Genomic DNA, 22556 nt, shown 5'->3' on the forward strand with positions numbered 1-22556 from the left:
GAGAGTCAAAAGCATGGCAGTAGGAAAAACACTGGCCCCCAACATTCCTCTATCTTCCCAGTTCATTCTTCCTTCAACACTATTCTACAGACTGGATTCTAAAATCGTGGAAAACAGGGGCGCCTGGGTGGCTCAGTCGGTTGGGCGGCCGACTCCAGCTCAGGTCACGATCTCACAGTTCGTGGGTTCAAGCCCCACGTCAGGCTCTATGCTGACAGCTCAGAGCCTGGAGCCTGCTTCGGATTCTGTGTCTCCCTCTCTCTCTGTCCCTTCACGCTCGCACTGTGTCTGTCTCTCTCTCAAAAATAAATAAACATTAACAAAAATTAAAATTTTAAAAATAAAATCACAGAAAAGAAAACTACATTTTTCAAAATAACCTGTGGATGACTTTCATTCACTGATTCAACAAATAATCTAGCCCAGCATCTTGTCAGCTGCCAAGCAACGTGTTTTCAGGTGAATGCAGATTTTAGAGGCCTTCAGTTTTCTGGATGTACTACATCTTTAACTCTCCTGAGCCTGCACAAATTACACAGAAAACAAAACAAGTACAAATAATGTCAACACTCCCTTGAAGGACCTAGAAATACCCAAATCAAAATGTGGCAGTTTTCTTTACAGAAAGTAGTATATTGGAAACTTCTCTTCTACTTCTCCCACCACCATCCTCTCATACTCCACATCTTTTTGGAAGACTTTTTTACCCTAAGTAACCTCTACACCCACCGTGGGGCTCGAACTCACAACCCCAAGATCAAGAGTTGCATGCTCTACCAAAGGAGTCAGTCAGGCGTCCCCACAAAAAAGCATTTCCATTTATACCTAGCCCAAAACAGAGGAAAAGGCCAGCAAACCCAGGGAACAGTATTACTCCTACACTCCTCCTCCCCACCCGCCCCCCCACCCCCCACCCCCCACCCCCCACCGTGAACAGGGCCACTGGAGGTCCTGCCTTCCACCCCTCGCAGCCCTCCTCCCCCACCACGGCCTGCACCACACAGGAGACAGAAGCAAAGGGACAGGCCTCACTCCCTCGAGACAGGAACACCTCTTTCCTGTGGCATACAAGGGATCCTGGTGAGCTGTGTGTTAACAAGCTAAATAACACGAAGAGTTTTTGCTAATAGAGAGCTAAAAGGTTTTTAAATCCCAGAACAGAGTCCATTCCAGCAGTGCTTTGTTCATAAAGATAAAAATCAATCTACTTGGATGCAAAATGCCATAGAGTAAAATGTTTCCATTCTCTAGATATTTTAAAAGAAATTCCACTTAACGTCAGTAAAATCTTAGTCTTAAGAAACATTAACCAAATCACATACTACAGTTTCCCAGGATTGGGGGGGGGGGGGGGGGGGGTCACAGGTCCTGTGGGGCAGGTATGATGTCAGAATATTTCTCACAGGACGGTATTTCTCAAACTTTTTAAAAGTATTCCCATCCTCAGAGGTGGGGGGGGGGGGGAAGGGGGGGAAGAGAACGAAATCAAATTTAAATTAAATTTCTCCTTAATAAGAAAAATGAAACCTGAAATATTTTGTCAGGTAGGGTTGACTTTTAGAGGGCCACAAACCATCGTTAATACCTAATTTTTTCACTCCCTCATCTCCAACAATTATTACCCTGGTGGGGGTGATATTACCCCCCATGGAGAATGCATTGCTCCTCAGACTTGACATCACCCAGATCCCTTCTAAGACTTCTGAATATGCTAAGTCTGGGGTCAACCCCCAAAATCTGCACCTCGCCTTAAGCTTTCCAAAGGACTGATTATATGGTCTGTGGGCCACAATGTTTCTCATGAATTTCCGTGGTCATACCCAATGCCTAGTAGCAGAATGACCTCAAAATAGAATCCAGATGCGAGCCGTTTAAATGAAATAGCTGTCACATCCTGCACATTAAGGAAAAAGAGATCTGTTTGGGTTTCTTACAGAAGATCTGAGGACGGTCTACCTCTTCCTTCTCCAGTACGTAAGACAAGCACAGGATTACTGGAGAAAAACCAGAGGTGTTTTATGGACTGTAACATGTGACCCAAAAGGAGATTTATGTCACTTATTTCACAAAGTACATATTCAAGGTTTCTATCTAGTACTTCGGTACTTTCACTTAGGTGGAAATTGGAGCCGAGCATCCCATAAAGTACTCATGATCTTTTCTTCCCCATCCCCAAATGTGGATTTATGAACCCTACCCATACACAGTCTAACTGAATTTGACAAATTACACTAACACAACACAGCTATCTGAACAGAGCTCTAACAAACACTGCATTATCAAACGAATAAGCCAGTAAGATTAGACAAAACAAAAAGAACGGAGAAGTCATCTTTTTTCCCTTCTCCCCTTCAGAAAGATACTTGTTCGTGCGGTGGAATGTTCTTTGGTGGCCCCAATAAGCCACTCTTGCCAGTGACCACATCTTACAGTCTCCTCCGCCTGAATCCGGACGGGCCCAAGACTCACTGCGGGACTGAAGAAGCTGGCGACGATGACACTGTGCCGGGTCCGGGCCTAAGGCCTCAGGGGGCGCAGCGGCTCCTGCCGTCGGCACCTCTAGAATCCGGTCACCACCTCTGAAATCCAGTCAACCACATACAAAGTCCAAGCACCCCAAGATCACACCGTGAGAAAGCGCGTGTTACAAGAAACAGCCGTGCAGAGGAAGACACACCAGACACCGTCCGTGTGAAAGACGAAGTCATCTCAGACTCTCCAGTCCCCGCAGCTGCCACGCAGAATGGAGGAAGAAGCCCTGCCCAGATTGGAAAATTGTGAGCGAAGAAATGGTAAGCCACCAGGTTTGGCCTGCTTTGTGAAATAGCCATAGATAAGCTCAACATTTTGTATGCAATCGCTTCTCGGCCTTTCGGCTAAGATCAAGTTTAACATTTTGTATGCAAATACAAAGGAAAATTATAATGTACCTGTCTGCAAAATGTTTGAAAGTAAATATTCTAGATCTTCTGAAATAATTTATCTTCTTGGACTTGAAAAAAAAGGCTAGTAAATTCTAACAGACTGTATTAACGCACTTCTTTGACAAATAACACAAGCGCTACCAGATGGCTAATGCTGGACAGAGACGGGGTCAAGGCTCCACCTCAAGACTAGAGACCTCCAGACACATCCAGAAACAGAACAGCTGATTTATTAAACTGCACTAAAAACTAACCCGTAGATGACCTCTTTCAGAGTGTATGGAGTGGAGGTTTTGAAACGGATTTGTATCTTTACATAGAGTCAGTGGGGTAAGGAAGAGTATTGTTGCCTACTATTAAGAAATGACAACCATGGGTAAACGTCAATCTCTATCAACGAGTTCGGAGAATCATTGAGAATATTATACACGATGTGCCAAGCACCCTGGATACCAGGAAGAAAAAAAAAAACCAGTCTTGCCCACAGCAGTTCAACTTAGCAAAGGCCCCAAATACAAATAATGGTACTACAAACACTTTCTAGAATAAAGCTGTGTACACGTAAACACAAAAGGAACTAACGAGAACACAGAAGATGGAGCTGTTCTTTCTACCCCATTCCTGCCTCCTTCCAGGAGAGTTAGGAAAGACTAAAGGAGAGGACATCTGAGATGAGTAACTAAGGTTATGGAAGACCTCCCCTCAAACCCATCCCACAACAGCTGGAATTTAAGGATTCTAACGTTGGTCCCACTAGGGGCACGCTTATCAGCTTTGTTCCCCAAGGGTCTGTAGCATCTAAATCAGGGCTGGCCACATAATAAGATACACAAATGCCTGTTAAATGTCGTTGAACTCCTATGGACCTTGGGCAATACCATAGCATTCAGCAGCATTTATGTAAGATGAATAGTGGTGCACAGAGTTGCTTTGAAACTTATGTAAGATACCATATGATACCATTAGGAAACGAAGGTGGATAAAAGCAGTTTGAATGGCATCATTTTAAAGGAAGTATTATTTATTTAATGTACCAAGCACCCACTATATGCCAGGATCTGTGCTCTATGGAAAATGTTGTAAAAGAAGTACAGATAATGTGCTCCAAATGAAAGTTCAGAGAAAAGGAGAACGCAACACATGTGGGGAAATGTAAACTACTTAAATAACTCTACATGGAACAAATACAGTAGGGCTGCAGAAAAAGAGATCAGAAAGGTAGGCAGAGGTACAACTACAAAGAGAACCTGAATACTGGATCTTCATTCCATGGAAATGAGAATCATGAAAGATTATAGGCTGTGGAATAGCACAATCAGGGTGGAAGGCGAAAAAGGGTAGCAGTGCAAAAGATAATCAAAGACAAAAACTGATCTGAGAGGGGAATATTACAGCTTCAATAAATATACATTCAACATAGACGGTAATCCATGCATTTACCTTTGCTCTCTCACAAAACTCCAATGAATATAAAATCTACTTAAAATCAGTAAAGGAAAATAAAACAAGAAAGTGATGGAGAAACAGGTTTTTAGACAGTGCAAAGACGACGGACTGTGGTAGCGGACTTGGAGGAGAATGAAGGAAGCCACAGAATGAATGCTGACACTTGGAAGTACCAAGAAAACGAGGCACCCCGATCCCGGAAAGGTTCAGGACACACACATATTCTCTGGCTCTGTCCACTGAGATTGAGAGCAGTGGGCATACCTAATGCCCGGCACTTGCGTATTAAATGCCATTTCCATGAAAAGAACCAGAGCTCTAGGCAGAGTTCTCCAACTTGACTCAAATGGCACGAACCACTGAAGAAAAATTTACTAAACTGAACTTCATTAAAATTTAAAACGCTCACTCTGAAAAAAACCGCTAAGAGGATGAAGTGACAAGCTACGCGATACACTACGGACTGGGAGAGAGCACGCACAGACCACACAGTGAACAAAGACCCCGCACCTAGAATACGCAAAAGAACTTTCATAACTCAACGGCAGAGAAAAAAAAAACCAATCCAATCAGAAAATGGGCAAAAGACATGAACAGTTACTTCACCGAAGAAGTGAGAGCAAATAAGCACATGAAAAGCTGTTCACCATCATCTGTCATTAGGGAAATGCAAATTAAAACCGCAACAGGATATCACTACACCTATCAGAACAGCTAAATGAAAAACAGTCATAACACCAAATGGCGAGAAGGGTATTGAGAAACGGGATCCCTCGTACTTTGCTGCTGGGAACAAAACGTGGTACGGACACTCTGGAAAGCAGTCTGGCAGCTGCTCACAAAACTAAACATGCATTCACCCTGTGACCCAGCCATCTCAATCTCGGGCATATACCACCAAGAAACGGAACACTTACGTTTATACAAAAACCTGTACTCAAACGTTGAAAGCAGTTTTATTCATATTATTACACAATATATTGGAAAACAACCTAAATGTCCCGCCATAGGTCAGTGGCTGAACAAACTTGGTCCATCCATACTACGGAATACTACTTGGCAATAAAAAGAAATTAACTACTGATTCACTCAACAACAAATGGACCTTGAGGGCATTATGCTTAGTTAAAAGAGTTGATCTCAAAAGGCTACACACCGTATGCTTCCATTCATACAACATATGGAAATGACAAAACCACAGACATGGAGAATAAACGGATGGTTGTAGGGCTGCTGGGAATTCAAAGGGGTTGGATAGCAGAAGAGAGTTCTTTTAAAGTGATGGAGCAGCTCTATTATCTTGATTGTGGGGATAGGTACACAAATCTAGACATGGTATAAAGTTACAAGGAACTACACACGCACACACGTAGGTTTAAAGAACACTAAAAACCGAATAAGGTCTGTCTGTTGTCTAGTTAACAGAAATGTACCAGATATGTCAATTTCCTGATTTGGGTATCCTGGTAGAGCTAACATAAAACTCACCATTGGGAGAAGCTGGATAAAGGAGGTACATGGGACTTTAAACTATGTTTGCAGCTTCTTGTGAGTTTATGATTATTTCAAAACAAAGGATTATTTAAAAAATAAAAACAGGGCTCCTTGGAAAAATTGTCCAATTCCAATTCCAGACTGACACAGAAGTTCAAGATAAGCCTGCAAAGTGCTCAAAACATATTGGAGACATGCCAAAAGGGCACAGACACCAACTTGAAGAAGCTTCTTCTAACAAAATCCTGGACAACTGGAGCATTAAAGTAAGTAACTAACTACAATTATGGATTATTACCCATTACATAAAATAGAAAATCAGGTACCCATAGTGATATAAAGTAAGTGACTAAATTAGAAGTCTGATTACTAATAATGGGCTATTTACATAGTCTCAAAGTACCTCTACACAAAACACACACTAATTACAAGGGCGGGGATTAACTTCAAAATGAAGAAGTCTGAAGGCACGACCATAATCAAGTGATCAAAGTGAACATTATCAGAAAACAGGGCAAAGTGAAATCACATGGCACAATAACGCTACCCACCCCCTCCCCCAAGGATGTCCACGTCCTGATCCTAAGAACCTGTGAACGTGTTACTTTACAGGGCGAAGGGTTGAATAAAGGTTGCAGGAGGAAGTGAACTTGCTAATCAGATGACTTTAAAATAAAGAGATTAACCAGTATCATCACAACAGTCCTTAAAAGTGAAAGAGGAAGGAGAGGGAGACGGCAGCAGACGATGGACAAGGTCCAAAGCGACTACTCTGAAAATGGAGGAAGAGGCCAGAAGTCAAAGAGTATGGACAGCCTCTAGAAGCTGCAAAAGAAGGACAGACACTGTCCAGCAGAGCCTTCGAAAGTAATGGAAGCTGGCTTGCACCTTGATTTGAGGCCAGGTGAGATCCATTTTGGACTTCTGAACTCCAGAACCGTACTATAATAAATTTGTGGTTTTTAAGCCTCTCAATCTGTGGTAATTTGTTACAGCAGAAACACAACGCCAGGAGTACACCACCTAACAATGCAATGAGAAAAATATAGCATCGCTTCTACGACAGTCCTACAAAGATGCTTCACATACCATCTAATACAAAGAAACATCAGACAAACACGCATAGGTGACTCTAAAATAACCAGCCTGTATTCTTCAAAAATATCAACGTCATAGAAGAAAGAACAGATGAGGAACTGTTCTAGATCAAAACAGTTGAAAAGACATGACGATAAAATGCATAAGTAATCCTAAACTGTATCCTCTTCCCATAAAGAACACTCCCGGGACAACTGCCGCAACTTGAATGGAGTCTTAGGGATCAGACAGCTGTGATGTATCAATATTAACTTCCTGCCTTTTGTGGTGATATTACCGTTACGTTACGCAAGAGAGTGTCCCTGTTTGTAGGAATTATGTGCTACGATATTCAAAAAGAAAGAGACATCATGTCAACAACTTTCTCTCAAGTGGTTCAGGAAATAGAAGTTACTTGTAGTACACCTGCAAACATTTCTCAGTTCATTTCAGTAAACAAGTAAATAAAATAAGGCAGCAAGATCTCAAATTGCAGCCCAAGCTCTGCCCAGGCTGGCAACCGCCATGTCTGCAAAGAGCCCAAAGGCATAATCTATGGGGGACATAAACAGACGCTCTGGACCTGGAGACATCAAGGGCAACAGAGAACAGTTTTGAGGCGGGAAACCAAAACCGAATCCATGAAGAGTCTTGACACAGAACTGTGAACTCCAGTTCCCCTCCCGAATTCTGCCTCCAGAGCACCAGCAACAGCAATATCCCTTCCCTCTCCCCCAGGCATGGGGACAATCAGGCGACAGCCAGAGGCCTGGAGTGAAAGCACTGGGGCACTCCTATTCGTGGGTTCCTCGGTCTCCACACCAAGCCTTCAGTAAAGAAGCCAGCCTCACACCTCACAGAGAGCTTCCATCCACTTTACCACACCTTACCCTGAAGTGAAAGCCACCAGCCCGAAAATGGCCAAATATTTGAGGAAAGGTGCCAACATTAAAGACAGAAGTCAAAACAAGCAGAAAAATGGGAATCCAGAGGAAACTGAGGCAATGCCACAAAGAGGGAAAACAAACAACCAAAAAAACAACGGTGTCAAACTATACTATCATGTGCTTGAGGAGGTAAAAGAATACATGTTATCGTGAAGTAGAACAAAACGCTAGTTTAACAGAAAACAAAACAAACAAACAAAAAAGGCAGGGCGCCTGGATGGCTCAGTCGGTTAAGCGTCTGACTCTGATTTCATCTCATGGTTTGTGGGTTTGAGCCCCGCCACGAGCTCTGCACTGAGAGTGCAGAGCCTGGTTGGGATTCTCAATCTCTCCTTCTCTCTCTGTCCCTCCCCCACACTCTCTCTGTCTCAAAATAAGGAAATAAACTTCAAGGAAAAATAAAAAGCAAAGAACAAATGATAACCCTGATGGAAGATAAAAGTTGAAAAATATCTCCCAAGAAGAGTAAGAATTAACAAATAGCAAATAGACAAGGTAACCCAAGTGTACGTCACTTGAGAAGACCAAAGAAAAGCAGTTATCAAGGAAAGCATACAAAAAACTTACCCATATCTGAAGAACAGGTACCTCCAAAGTAAAAGGATGGGTCCAACACAATGAAACCAGCCACCAAAGCACATCACTACAAAACTTCACACCAGAGACAAACAGATCCTTAAAACTTCCAGAGAATGAACAGCAACAACAAAACATGGGGGAGGGGGTCATACAAAAAGGACCAGAATCTACTAATAAATTAATGGATGTATGTAATATGTAATGGCTGCCAACAGCCTCGAATATTGTGTCCCTCCCAAAGGAAACCGATCACCCACCCACGGAGCAGTCTCCCTACCTACCACCCTCCTCCCAACAAAGAACAAAGAGAAAGCATTACATATGGAATTTTATCAAGCCTTAGATCTCATTCCCAAGCACCAGAAAATACAAGGGACAACACTCAACATCCAGACTAGAGGTAAAACAAGATAGAAGACACCGTTTCTTCAACAAAGTCAAGGAGGAAAAAAAAAAGATGCAGAGGAGCAATCGATCGATTAAGGGGCCTTACTTAGATCCTGTTTGAATCAAGCGTTTTAAAAACATACCATTATGAGGCAATCCAGGCCATCTGAACTCTTACTGGATATGTGAAAAATTACTATTAATCTTTTTAAGGTATGATAATGGTACTGGGGTTATAGTTTAGAAATCAGCCCTTATCTTTTAGAGATATATACTGAAATATTCACAACTGAAATCAGATATCTGGGTTTTTGTAAAAACTCAAGTGAAAGACGGGTAGGCAGGAATACCGGCTTTTTGTTGTTTTGGTTTTTTTTTGAAAGCAGCCACGAATTGATAAATGATGATGCTGAGTGACAAGTATCTGGAAGCTCATTATGTTCTCTAACTTTTCCATAGTTTTTGTTTTAATAGAATCCAGAATACCAATTATATCTGCTACATGAAGCTAGAAGACCATGAAGTAATATACTCAGAAGTTTGCAGTAAAACCTATATTCAAACTACAATCCCATACCCAACCAAAACTTCTAATCAGGAGGGAAAACAGATTAAAGATACTTTCAGACAAGGTCTCAAAAAATTGACCTTTCATGCACCCTTCCAAAGGAAGCACCGAAAGCTGTACTCCAGCAAAATGAAAGATAAAAACAGGAAAGGTAAAGGTCAGAGAACCAGGAAACAGAAGACATAACCCTGCTGGAGATTTGCAAAAGTAATACTATTAGGCCCAAAGAGCAAGAACTTCATACAGGCAAGGCTTGATGAAGGGTCCCCTAAGAAGATTCTTGTGGGGACAGGAGAACTAGCTATCTGATATGTTTGTGCAAAAAACTATACTGAGAGCCTAACGGAAGGTATGGGAAAACTCAGTCACACGGACCTAGAAAACAAAGCAAGCGGAAATACAATTGTTAATTCCAGGAAAAACAAAACTATACAAGGAGGGAAATGTAATCATAGTATACAGTATAGCTCCATAGTGTACTTACATAATCATAAATACCAAATGTTTCATGAAAAAAAAAATGTAACTATAATGGGTAGATGGAAAGAGAAAAGTATTAAGGCAGGGTTAAAGTTAAATGTTCACCTACCTTAATAGAAAGTCAACAAATAAGATCTAAAATTTTAAGCTAAATACAAAAACAGAGTCAAGGTTACCTACCTAACCTACTCAGCCTCCAACCTCTCCTTTCTTCCTTTGTAATAGAAGCTGTTTTCGTTCAAGACCCATGTGCACATCACCCCAGTTAGGCACGTGCTCAGGGCACGGTGTAGCCAGCTCCACGATGATGCCCAACTGGTCAAAGGTAACCCCATTTCCCTTTCTAGTGAGTGTTTCACAAACAGTCATACAACCCAGACAAGTCTACCAAAGAGTTTCTGGGCAGTTTCCACATTCCTACACAGCTACAAGAAAGAGTTCTGTCCTCTTCCTGCGGACACCGTTGTGTCTGGATACAACTCCTCAAACTGCTGCAGCCACCTAATTAATCTGTGCATGGAGCCAGCGAGGGACTCGAGGGGGGGATGGAAAAACTGGGTCCCTGAAGACATTACTGTGCCACCAAATCAATTAGCCCTAGAGGCCATCCTACCTCTGGACTTCCAACTGAACCTCGTCTGAGTCCGGATCTCCGTACCAGCATCCAAAAGCATCCTGACTGGTACAATAAGCGTATCAGAGAGGTAGACGGAAGAAACCAAGAGCTGAGGTAAAAGAGCTCGCCAGCTAGTAGGCAGGGCACGCAGGGCCACGAATATTTCAGATGAGCCCAGATCCCGTGAAGACCTCGGGACCTAGACAGCCTCTTGTATTCTACCGTGCCCGTGTAGACCCTGAGGTGACAACGTTTGGGAAGCCCTGCTCTAGGGTGCAGGACTACTGAGGGGTGTGTCTGGGGACAACTTTTTTCATTAGAAACCTTTCATTAGTATTCAATTTGGATTACATGCATGTTAAACTAAAAATTCCTTTTTTTATAATTTTTGTAAATGTTTATTTTTGAGAGAGAGACAGAGCACGAGCAGGAGGGGGCAGAGAGAGAGGGAGACAGAGAATCTGAAGCAGGCTCCAGGCTCTGAGCTGTCCGCACAGAACCCGTGGGGCCTGAACCCACGAACCACAAGATCATGACCTGAGCCAAAGTCGGACACCCAACCTACTGAGCCACCCAGGCACCCCAAAACTGAAAATTCTGAAGAAAACTAATGCAGTAAGCCAAAAAGAGACTAATCTGATCTCTGGAGAGGTCATTAACAATAATGTGAAGAAAGAACTTAATTGAAGACTATTTCAGAAACAAAACTCAAGAGGGTTTGGTAATAAAAGTAAATTTAAAAGTGACAGGAGAGGAACCAAGACTACAAAAATGTTTCCTCTTTGGGGACATAACTCTACTAGATCACCCAAAGTGAAAACATAAGTTATTTTTTGTTATACATTACACTGGTTGGATTACACTAGCCGTTACCTACCAAACTCTCAAGTTTTACAAGTACAGTTGACTCTTGAACTACATGGTTTTAAACTCAAGGGTCCACCTAAATGAGGATTCTTTTCCAATAAATACATTGGAAAAATTTTTTGGAGATTTGTGACAATTTGAAAAAATTCACAGATGAACTGCAGAGCCGAGAACTACCAAAAAAATTAAGAAACACGTATTAGTGTACCCAGTATATAGTACGTATAACATACAAAATACCTGTTCATCAACTATTTGTTATGGGGAAGGCTTCCAATCAACAGCAGGCTATTAGCAGTTAACTTCGAGGAGAGTCAAAAGGTTTATGTGGATTTTCAGGGTGCCTGGATGGCTCAGTCGGTTGAGTGACTTCAGCTCAGGTCATGATCCTGCGGTTCGTGAGTCCAAGCCCCACGTGGGGCTCGCAGCTGTCAGTGCAGAGCCCGCTTCAGATCCTCTGTGACCCTCTCTCTCCGCCCTTACCCCACCCCTCGCGCTCAATAAATAAAATAAATGTATGTTATTATTATAATAATAAATAATAAATTTATATTATTATAATAAATACATCTCAATAAATAAAACATTTAAAAATAAACAAATCAGGTCTCTCTTTAAAAAAAGGTTTCTGTGGATTTTCAACTGCACAGGGGGGTTCAGCAACCCTAATCCCCCACACTGTTCAGGGTCAACTGTAATTTAACTTGGGAAGCTGAGACACAGTATAAAATAATACCAAAACGCCAACATTCAGCCATGTATTAAGGGCCAAGCAAGATTCTAGTCCTAGACACAAAACGCACACAAAATACACATGGTTTCTGCACTCATGAAATTCACCTAGTATCTGCTAACAACACAGTCCACAGAAGCAAACACTGAATAGTAACGCTGAGTGAGGGCTGAGCCTGGTTTGAATCCTACCTTACCAACCACTACGAAAAATTACTTCAACTCTAAGCCTAAATTTTATCATCCATTAAATAAAATACTACCTTACTAGGTTGTGGTAGGCGTATACTCACACAGTGTACAGAGCAAGCTTGAGAAAGACTGTCCTTCCGCATTACCGGGTGACAAGAGGGTTTGTTAGAACATGCTAATGGGCATGGGGAAGCTTCAGGAAGGCAATTTTCTCCGAGCGGATTTCCTCCACACCACAGCATCTTGAGGACGGGTCTGCAGAGCACATTTACAGAGAAGAGAAGCTTCCCACCGTGTACTCTGCTTCGGATCCACCAGGAGTGATTTTTATTCATGTCTTCGTCCCTTAGGCCTCTTAGTTCTCTTGCGTTTTTTTGGTTTTTTTTAACCACTAGTTAGTGTCCACTCTGGAAACCCTTACCATCAGTTTAAAGACTACTATGCTTCAGTCTCCCCATGCTAGCTAGTGGGCAGGCACACAGGACCACGAATGTTTCTTTTTTTTTTTTTTTTTTTTTTTTTTAAATTTTTTTTTCAACGTTTTTTATTTATTTTTGGGACAGAGAGAGACAGAGCATGAACGGGGGAGGGGCAGAGAGAGAGGGAGACACAGAATCGGAAACAGGCTCCAGGCTCCGAGCCATCAGCCCAGAGCCTGACGCGGGGCTCGAACTCACGGACCGCGAGATCGTGACCTGGCTGAAGTCGGACGCTTAACCGACTGCGCCACCCAGGCGCCCCACCACGAATGTTTCTAACCACTTATCTTTTAGGCTGGCCACTCCAGTACCTGCGAAAACAGAGTACGGTGACACTAAAAACGCCTTCTCAAAGCAACAACACGTGCATTTTAACCTCATTCTTTCAGTCACTCAACAAACATTTATGGAGTCTTCTATGTGCCAAGCCCTGAAGACACAGCAGTGAACAGAACAGACCCGACCCTTGCTTTCAAGCAGCTTAGGCTAAAGAAAGCAGATGCTACATAAATAAATAACCTCACAGCTATAAAATTCAGGTGGAAAACGTGTGAAGTGATGAGAAGAAAAAGTTCACGGTATTTTAAACCTAACGTAGACAGGAGGTTAGAAGGAGTCAAAGAGGAATCAGAGAAGGCCTCCCTAAATATGTGAGATCTAAACGGAGACAGAAGAGATGAGTAGGAGCTGGTAGGCTAAAGTCCTGAGCACTTTATACGCATTCACTTACTCTTCACGATACTATGAATAGTAGACACCTATTATCCCAATTCTATACAAAGGAAAACCGAGGCTCAGTTTACACAGCTGGGAAGAGACAGGGCTAAGATTCAAAGCCAGGTACCTAGATCAGACTCCACGGAATGCACTCTTCCCCACTACACACTGGACAGCCCTAGCATGGCTCCTATGACATGGCCTCATGCTGTTCGTGGCCTCGTGGCATGGCCCGCTCCTTGACCCGGGGCCCGGGGCCCGGGACCTTGCTTCTAAGAACCAAGAGAACGCAGGAGAAGTGATAGGACGTCACTTCTGCAGGTATGATACCTAAGAGTGTACATCTGTCTTGTGAAGAGATGACACTCTCCTTTAGTGTCTTTGAGAAAGTGAAGTGGCCCTGTTGGAAAGGACCATACGGCAAAGAACTAAGGGCAGATGCCTGCTAACAGGTAGCAACAAACTGAGACCCTCAGTGCAACAGTAAACAAGAAACTGAATTCTACCAACGACCGAATGAGTCTCAAAGAGATCTTTCCCCAGTCATGCCTCACATGTTACCAGAGCCCCAGCCAACATCCTGACTGTAGCCCTGAGGCCCTAAAGCAGAGGACCCAGCTAAATTGTACCCAGGCCTCAGACCCCCAAAAACTATGAGATCATACCTGTATAAGTTTCTAACTCTGTGGAGAAACACTGTTACATACCAAAAAACAACTAAACACTATTGCATAATAAAGTTCGTCCATCATATACCCCAGTGCTTTACTGAAATACTGATTTTCAACTACTCTTAACTACATATCAAGCCAAATTCAGGTAGCATTCACAACTGTTCTTTTTAAGCAAAACTCACGTATGAAGGTGCCAACGTTAACCATAATCTGACCCTACGTTTCATAAAAGCCATCTGAACTACCCTGTTTGCTAGTTCCATTATCTCTGTCATTTCTGTCTGTTTCTATTGAGTTTTCTCTTCTAGGTCTTCAAATTCATTAATCTTTTCTTTTGTAATGTCTAATCTGCCATTAATGCCAGCCAATGTATTTTTCATCTCACACATTACTTTTCACCTCTAAATGGTTTTATTTGGGTCTCTTTTTCACCTTTCCAGTCTCTACCTTTTTAAACATATGGGATACAGCTACAATAACTGCTTTAATGTCCTTGCCTGTCAATTCTAACACCTTTCAGTTCTGGGTTGGTTTCAAATGACTGATATCCTAACTACAAGCCAGGTGAACCTGCTTTTACACATATTTAGGAATTTTTGATTGGATGCTGGACATTTTAAACTGTTAAGTATTAGGTTTTGTTATATTTCTTTAAAGAGTATTGGACTTTGCAGGCAATTACATTCCTTTCAGATTAGTTTGTGCCTTTTGAGGCTTGTTTTTAAACATTTTCCAGTGAGATCTAGAGAAGCCTTTATTTGAGGACCAATTTGGCCCCACTACTAAGACATGACCCTTCTGGAGTCTCAATGAACACAGCATTTAACAAGAACTTTTGTCTTCGGGCTACAAGGTACTCAAATTATTTCCCAGCCCTATGTGAGCTCTGAGAATTGTTCTGCTTACAGTTTTCCAGTGGATTTCTTCCCCAGGAACTGTTCCTTTATGAAACTGCACCCTACATGTGCACAGACTAATCTTCAATCAATCATTGAAGAGGACCACTAAGAAGACTATGCTCTGCCCAGCTCCCTTCTCTCCAGAACCCTGCTCCTCAAAACAGAACCATTCTGCTGGAGCAGAACCCCAACTCCAATCTTTGCTTCCTCAACTCAGTGAGGCCAAAGGCTCTATTTGGGATCCCCCTCCCTGCACTGAGATCTGAAAATTGCCTCCCAAGAAGAAAGCTGGGCCATCAAAGGGCTCACCTCATTTGCTCCCCATCTGTGAGGGATTACAGTTCTGTACTGCCTGTTGTTCAATACCTGAAAATCGTTGTTTCATGTATTTTGTCCAGTTTCCTAGGTGGTTACGGAAGGTGGGTAAATTCAGAATGTACTGCCTCATAGTCAAAAACCCAAGTCACGACTCCTGACGATGATTTTAAAGTAAATGTTTTATAAGACACATCTCCTAAACCTACCCACACCCCGTTATCTATTACAGTACCCCACCTTTATTTTTATCATGGCATTTAGCACTCTTTGCCATTGTTATTTGCTCTCTTGCTTTCTCTACTTTTCACAACAGAATTAACCTCTGTGAGGGCAGGGATCTTGTCTATCTTGTCACTCCTGTATCCCCAATACCTAGAAGAGGCAAATTCGAATCAGCAAATTCATTAAATCAATAAGCAGCCAGCATGTAACTATTTCACTTAATATACATGAACTCTTCCCACTAATAAATTCTAATCTAGATGCAAGTAACCCTGACCCTGGAGTTTCTTGAAATTGTCAATTACCTTAATTAGCATCATCTAAGTAAAGGTTCTTAGTTGCAAACAAAAGAAACTAACTCTGGCTTTGCTGAAACTTGAAAAGGAAGTTATTAAAGCATATTAGGCAACTCACAGAAAACCCCAGGAGGGCCAGACTGGAAGGCTACATAATGAAGAACACCCAAGATTCAAACCACAGATCTGGTCCAGTGGAGACAACACAGGGTTCAGTCACTGCAACCAGTACAGATGCCAGTGACACCAGGAACCAAACGCTACAGCTGAATCTTTGTCGCTGCCCACCTCCGGGAAACAGGTGCAGCTGCCATCCCCTTGCACTGCGGGACACAGATCTGACAAAGTGTCTGCTTCTGAAAATCACTAGCTTCTGAGGTAGTGGCCTGGAGGCCCCAGGTCACACGACCATGTCCCAACTCCAAAAGATGCAGAGAAAGTGAGCAAATTTGGCTTTCAAAATTGAAGATTTCTACTTCCCCCCAAGACCCTTAAGATAAAGAATTCCTCAAATATAGAAAGCGTTTAGGGGTGCCTGGGTGGCTCAGTCAGTTAGGCAACCGACTTCGGCTCAGGTCACGATCTCGCCATTTGTGAGTCTGAGCCCCGCGTCGGGCTCTGGGCTGACGGCTCAGAGCCTGGAGCCTGCTTCTGATTCTGTGTCTCCCTCTCTCTCTGCCCCTGCCCTGCTCGTGCTCTGTCTCTGTCTCAAAAATAAACAAAACATTTTAAAAAACAATTTTTTTTAAAAAGCATTTACAGGGGCGCCTGGGTGGCTCAGTCGGTTAAGCGTCCGACTTCAGCTCAGGTCACGATCTCGCGGTCCGCGAGTTCGAGCCCCGCGTCGGGCTCTGGGCTGATGGCTCAGAGCCTGGAGCCTGCTTCTGATTCTGTGTCTCCCTCTCTCTCTGCCCCTCCCCTGTTCATGCTGTGTCTCTCTCTGTCTCAAAAATAAATAAACGTTAAAAAAAATTAAAAAATAAAAATTAAAAATTAAAAAAAAAAAGCGTTTACACATTTTTGTTTATTATTGGAAAAAACGAATGAACCGGTAGCACAAGGCATCAATCCCAGTATACCAGAACTTGTATCTATTTCTTCAATTAATGGATTATAGAAGCTCTATGTTTCTCTCTCTTTTCTCTCTAAATGTTTAACTTTATGGCACTTACCCATTCAAGTTTTCTATTATCTGGAGGCAGCATATGCAATCTGCTATGATGATCCTTAAGCAAATTTACTTCCCTACATCTCAACCTTCTAGCTTATAAAACAGAGATACGACCAACCACCTTGTAGAGTGGCTGAGAATATTAAAATAACTAATAATGAATATGTACAGTGTCTGGCCCATAGCAGGCAATCAATTAATAATAGCTATTGTTGCTATTATTATCGTTAAATAGCTTATTTTTTAAGAGAATAAATTCACTGATCGACATTAACTTTTTTAAAAAGCTACCAACACCCTGAAGATCTAAATTTCTATTTTACATGGTACTATAAATGTTCCCCCCTTTACCTCCTTCCTATGTTATCAGAGATAAAGCAACACGTAGCTTGAAGGACTCTTAACATGTTGCCACCAAAAACAAGTTCAAGAAATAAACAAAGGGAGGGAGGGAAGGAGGAAGTGCTCATGCTGAACGTGTTTCCTTTACATTTCTCTCCAGGGAGCTCCTGACTATACTGAAAAGCCTCATGAGGGCAAGGACGTTTATGTCCATGTAACTCACTCCCAAGGGCCTAGCATGGCACCAGGCACAGAGAGGAGAGCTTCAATAGCTACTGAATAATTCTGAATATTTGTTTTCCTAAATATTTACAACAGACCTGTCACTGAGAAAGGTTTCAGAACTATTTTAAACAAATCCCTTATAAACTTTTAAAAGCTCATTCACCTGGGGGCACCTAAGTGGCTCAGTCAGTTAAGCGTCCGACTTCGGCTCAGGTCGTGATATCGCGGTTTGTGGGTTCAAGCCCCACGTTGGGCTCTGTGCTGACAGCTTAGAGCCTGGAGCCTGCTTCAGATTCTGTGTCTCCCTCTCTCTCTCTCTGCCCCTCCCCTACTCATGCTCTGTCTGTCAACAATAAATAGATGTTAAAAAAAAATTTTTTTTAAGGCTCATTCACCTGACAAGATCAACAGCTTCAATAATTTTCTAACTATGAAACTCATTCTTTAAAAAAAGAAAAAAAATCCATCCATACAATGAACTTTCCCGAATCATTTTCATTCTGTTGTCCAAACTTGAAAAAGTTAAAGCCAAAAAGCATCCAAACAAATCACCGTCTTCGCTTTTCCGTCACTTTTTAGATGAAGTCAAAGCTAGCACTTATTTTAAATGTGAACCCGACATTGGCTACTGCAAATGCCAGATTGACATTCCAGAGATCACTGGAGAATGAACCTCACTCTGCTGGCTAGGAACCGTGAAGAGTATCCAGGCTGATTCCCTCCACAATTTTTAAAACCTCTCCAAATGAACACTAAGGGCTGTAACTATTTCAATAAACTACGAAAATGATGTGCTCCTTTAATAAAGAAGGCACAATCCAATACAGCATAGTCAAATAAACTTTAATAAAAAATAAAAAGGCACGATGTTTCTATTCCATATTCCTAACATCTGGCTTCTCACAAACAGTTAGGTATTTCACAGGCATTGTTAAAGGAATCCAGGAGCAAATAATTCTTTTTCCTGGCTACATGGTTTTCCAGTCCTATCTTTAAGAAGACAGTTCTTGGGTCCTTGAGACCAAATAGTAAAGATCAAAACATGTAGTTCATTGATTCACTCAACAAATAAATGTTTACTTGGTGCTCAGTATGTGCCAAACACTTGCCAATCCCAAAGAAGGGGGGAGGGGGCCAACCACTGCCCCTTCTCTCTGAAAGGCATTAGTCAACTAAGCACTAAAAAAAATTATCAAGTGTAATAAGCACTATAGAGAAAAATGCAGCAAGACAGGAGATATTAAAAACGAAGAGGTGGCAGGGGCTGGGGGGCAGCTTTCCCTGACAAGGTGACATCTGAGCTGAAAGTGAAGGAGGAAATGGAGCTGACTTCAAGAAAGGGGAGGACTACCGGCCGAAGCAGCAGCACATGCCCAGACGGGGTCCGGAGACCCAGAAGGTAAGACTGTGGAAGTGAGCTGGGCCACACCATCCAGTTGCGGGGTCCTGTGACTAGCAGGAGTCCCAATGTACCGTTTAAAAGCTGTTCTTGGGGCGCCTGGGTGGCTCAGTCGGTTGAGCGGCCGACTTCAGCTCAGGTCATGATCTCGCAGTCCGTGAGTTCGAGCCCCGCGTCGGGCTCTGTGCTGACAGCTCAGAGCCTGGAGCTTGCTCTCTCTCTCTCTCTTCTCCTCTCCTCCCCCCGCCCTTGTGTTCTATGAAAAATAAATAGACGTTAAAAAACAAAGTTGTTCTTGCTCCTCATTTGCTCAGATCACTGTTTCACTCCTGCCCATGCTATTGAACTTTCCTTTTTTTCTCGACTCTCCCTCTATGCCTGCATCCTTTCTGTGTCTGGATCTTCGTCTTACTCAGCAAGAAGCCTTCCTCCAAGCGGTCTCTCCTGAATCCTCAGGCTCCTGTCTTCAATTTCTTCCCTCTGCAGAGCTGACTGGAATACTGCTGAGTAACCGCAGGCCTTCGGGCCAATTCTTCGGTAAATTCACCTAGCTTTCCTGATGTTTTGAACTGTACCATAGAACCATTATAGGGAAGTTGAAAAGGTGAGATTAGATACTAGTATGCTCAAATGAGATCCTAATAATTTTCCTACCACTGCTACTTTGAAAAAACTTTTACAAAATCTTTTGTACCATGGAAGTAATGTCATTCAGTAATGAACGTGTTTGATGTAAAGATGAAGTTAAAAAAAAAAAAAAAAACACTACTGAGATGACAGTTGTTCTTTTCAAGGAGAAATGATCAAATCGGAACAAATTTTTCAGCACACAGAATTTGTCTTAAAGCCTAGAGTCCTATTTATATTCAAATAAACTTTAACTCAAAGTTAACTGCCGAAAGAAGTCTAAAATGAGACCAAAAAATTGACCTTCAAAAGGCAACACCAAAGTCACTCAATTTCATGGACTCTGTGTTCCCTTTAATGAAGATTCATGTCTACCCTAGACTAAGTCCATGAGCCTACTCTAGAGACCCCAAAAGATCTCCCACCAGATCCTGACTCCCATCAGGACACCCACGGTAGGCTTTGCCGTAGCACTGACGCCCAGGCCCCAGTTCCACGGATGGCACCAGGAGGTGCTCCATAAATAATCCCAAACACCTCACGAGATAAATACATTTTAGATTATTGGTATCCTGATAAGGATACACGTGAAAAGAAAGAGAAGATGAGACTCTTCAGGAAAACGCAAAGATACTCTGTCACGTGTTCAGCTACTCTATACTTCGCAAACCACGTATTATGATACAACCTTTTCCTTTCCAGAGTCACACCTTGCAGCATTGCCTTCTCCCACTGCCCTATTTCTAAGCCCATCTTTAATGGTGCTACAAACGATTTCCAGCTGTCCTTAATGGAAGCCTGACTACACTAATAATTCCATCTTCTGTTCCTTGACAGTTCCTTCAGGCCTTCGGGAGGAAACGTTCTCAACCGTCCCGCTAAACCAATCATTCCGGCACCGTACCGCTACCTAGGTTCAATTCTCTCCTTTCTATCTCCACAACTTTGGCCGCGCTGCTGTTTGAACACAGCGATATTCACTCGTTCTGCTGAAAAGTAAATAACTGAGACTTTTTAAGGCGCTCCAAACTTGGCTCTCCCATCTGACTTGTACCTTTCACCTCTTCGTATTCCTCCAAGCCTACACACCTAGAACGAGCTACCTTCCAGGCAGGCCCTGCTTCTCTCACTGTCATCTCCCCAACCCAGACCCGTCATCACTGCCCTGTGGAACCTCCTTCAGTTGCCCCAAATCAAATGCCTCACAATCTGTAAGACCCATCACTGTCATTTCTCAGTGCAACCGTCCCTATCCCTCCTCCAGGATCTCTCTCTCTCTCTCTCTCTCTCTCACACACACACACACACACACACACACACACACACACACTGATACTCGGGGCTCACGAATCTGTCATTCTCCAGAGTCACCCCTCACTTCCCCTGCTACCACAGGTCACCCACAGGACAGCCCCCAGCAGACTGCCAATGCCCCAGGTTCAACCAAGACTCAGTCCCTCCTCCTCAAGGCTCACTCAAACCCCCAGAATCCTTACTTCTCTACATTCTTCTAGTCCTTCACATGTCAACTCCTCTCCCTGTCAGCAGCCGTGGTCTCTACTATGATGACGGTGCCTGCACCCAACAGCTACGTCAACACTAACAGCACAGGTAACCAAATCTCACCCACCTCTGTAGTCAGAGCTCCTACCAGCACGATGCGCATGCCTCATACAGAGGCCGGTCAAAAGTTTACTCAGATGATGAGGAACAAGAATCCCCTTGCATGACTTATCAAAGCGTTTACAATTACAAGCATCTACAGGTTATCGAAACATCCATTTTTCACTCAACAGAACAAAGAAATGCAGGAAAATCAGAAAATATTTTTAATTATGTATCTGACAGAATAAATATTTCGTTTTTTAAAGTACAAAACTCCGAGTACAACTTAAGATGTTCAAACTCACTCATAATTAAAGAAATGCAAATCCAAACAACTGAACATCATTACTCACCTACTAAACTGACAAAGATTTAAAATTCTGACGACACCAGTATTGGTGAGATCTGGAAAACTGAACTCTCAGACCCAGCTCGTGAAGTAGAAATTGGTGCTACTTTTGAGAAGACACTTTCGCAAGACATATTCAAATGTGCATATACTTGGTGAACCGGTAATTTCCCTTTGAAATATGTAATCTAGGGCTAGTGTTCTAGAGAACACAGTTATATGCACAAGGATGTATACTGGAACACTTTAAAACAAAAATACAAGAACAATTCAAATGTTCTTTAACAGAGATTGAGTAAATTGGGGTACATCCATAACACGGAATACTCCCTAACCATTTAAAAACAACAAGCAAATATCATATGGCCGATAGGGAAATACGGCCCAAAGAGATCAAGACACTTAAGATGCAAATCTGCGTGTCTGGCACGATCCCATTCGCTCTTAACTGCACAGACACTACACACACACACACACACACACACAATCACAATGTCTGTGCACTTTAAAAAATAAATAGGATCAAGGGTGCCTGGCTGGCTCAGTCGGTGGGGTACACAACTCTTGATCTTGGGATTCGTGAGTTCAAGTCCCACACTGGAGGTAGAATTTCCTTAAAAAACACTAAATTTTAAAAAATAACAGGATCACACTGAACATACAGCTTTGTAACACACACATATAATAAATGTTTAATGTATATATATATACAGTTGCACCTACATGCACAGGACATTTCTGGTAGGAAAACAACAACTATGACCTACGGAGCATGAGGTGGGGGTGGGAGGGTGATAAGGCGCCATTCTATAGGCCTTGAACTTTTTTTTTCTTTTTTTTCTTTTTTTTTTTATATCATGAGGACATTATTACTTGGTGATCTTTAGGAACTAAAATTCCCTAGGTCATCAGAACGATTCCTAT

At 42.5% G+C, this 22556-nt stretch overlaps 1 protein-coding gene across 12 annotated transcripts in view; it reads right to left on the reverse strand.

The window, feature by feature from the left end:
- DYRK1A (dual specificity tyrosine phosphorylation regulated kinase 1A) overlaps positions 1-22556 on the reverse strand; it is a 150377-nt gene that overhangs the window by 117715 nt on the left and 10106 nt on the right. The window contains exons 1-2 of one of the 12 annotated variants that reach the window (XM_060640861.3): positions 19464-19750; positions 15634-15768 (exon numbers count right to left, since the gene is read on the reverse strand). The exons of 8 other annotated variants lie outside the window; for them this stretch is intronic. The gene's annotated coding sequence lies outside the window, so the exon portion shown is untranslated. Of the gene's footprint in view, positions 1-15633; positions 16711-19125; positions 19751-22556 lie in introns of those variants that run through there. 3 more of the 12 variants (XM_078452787.2, XM_060640862.3, XM_081796556.1) reach the window with 3 other exon arrangements.

Source organism: Panthera onca, chromosome C2 (genome assembly GCF_046562875.1).
Source record: "Panthera onca isolate mPanOnc1 chromosome C2, mPanOnc1 haplotype 2, whole genome shotgun sequence".
NCBI classification, from domain to species: Eukaryota; Metazoa; Chordata; class Mammalia; order Carnivora; family Felidae; genus Panthera; species Panthera onca.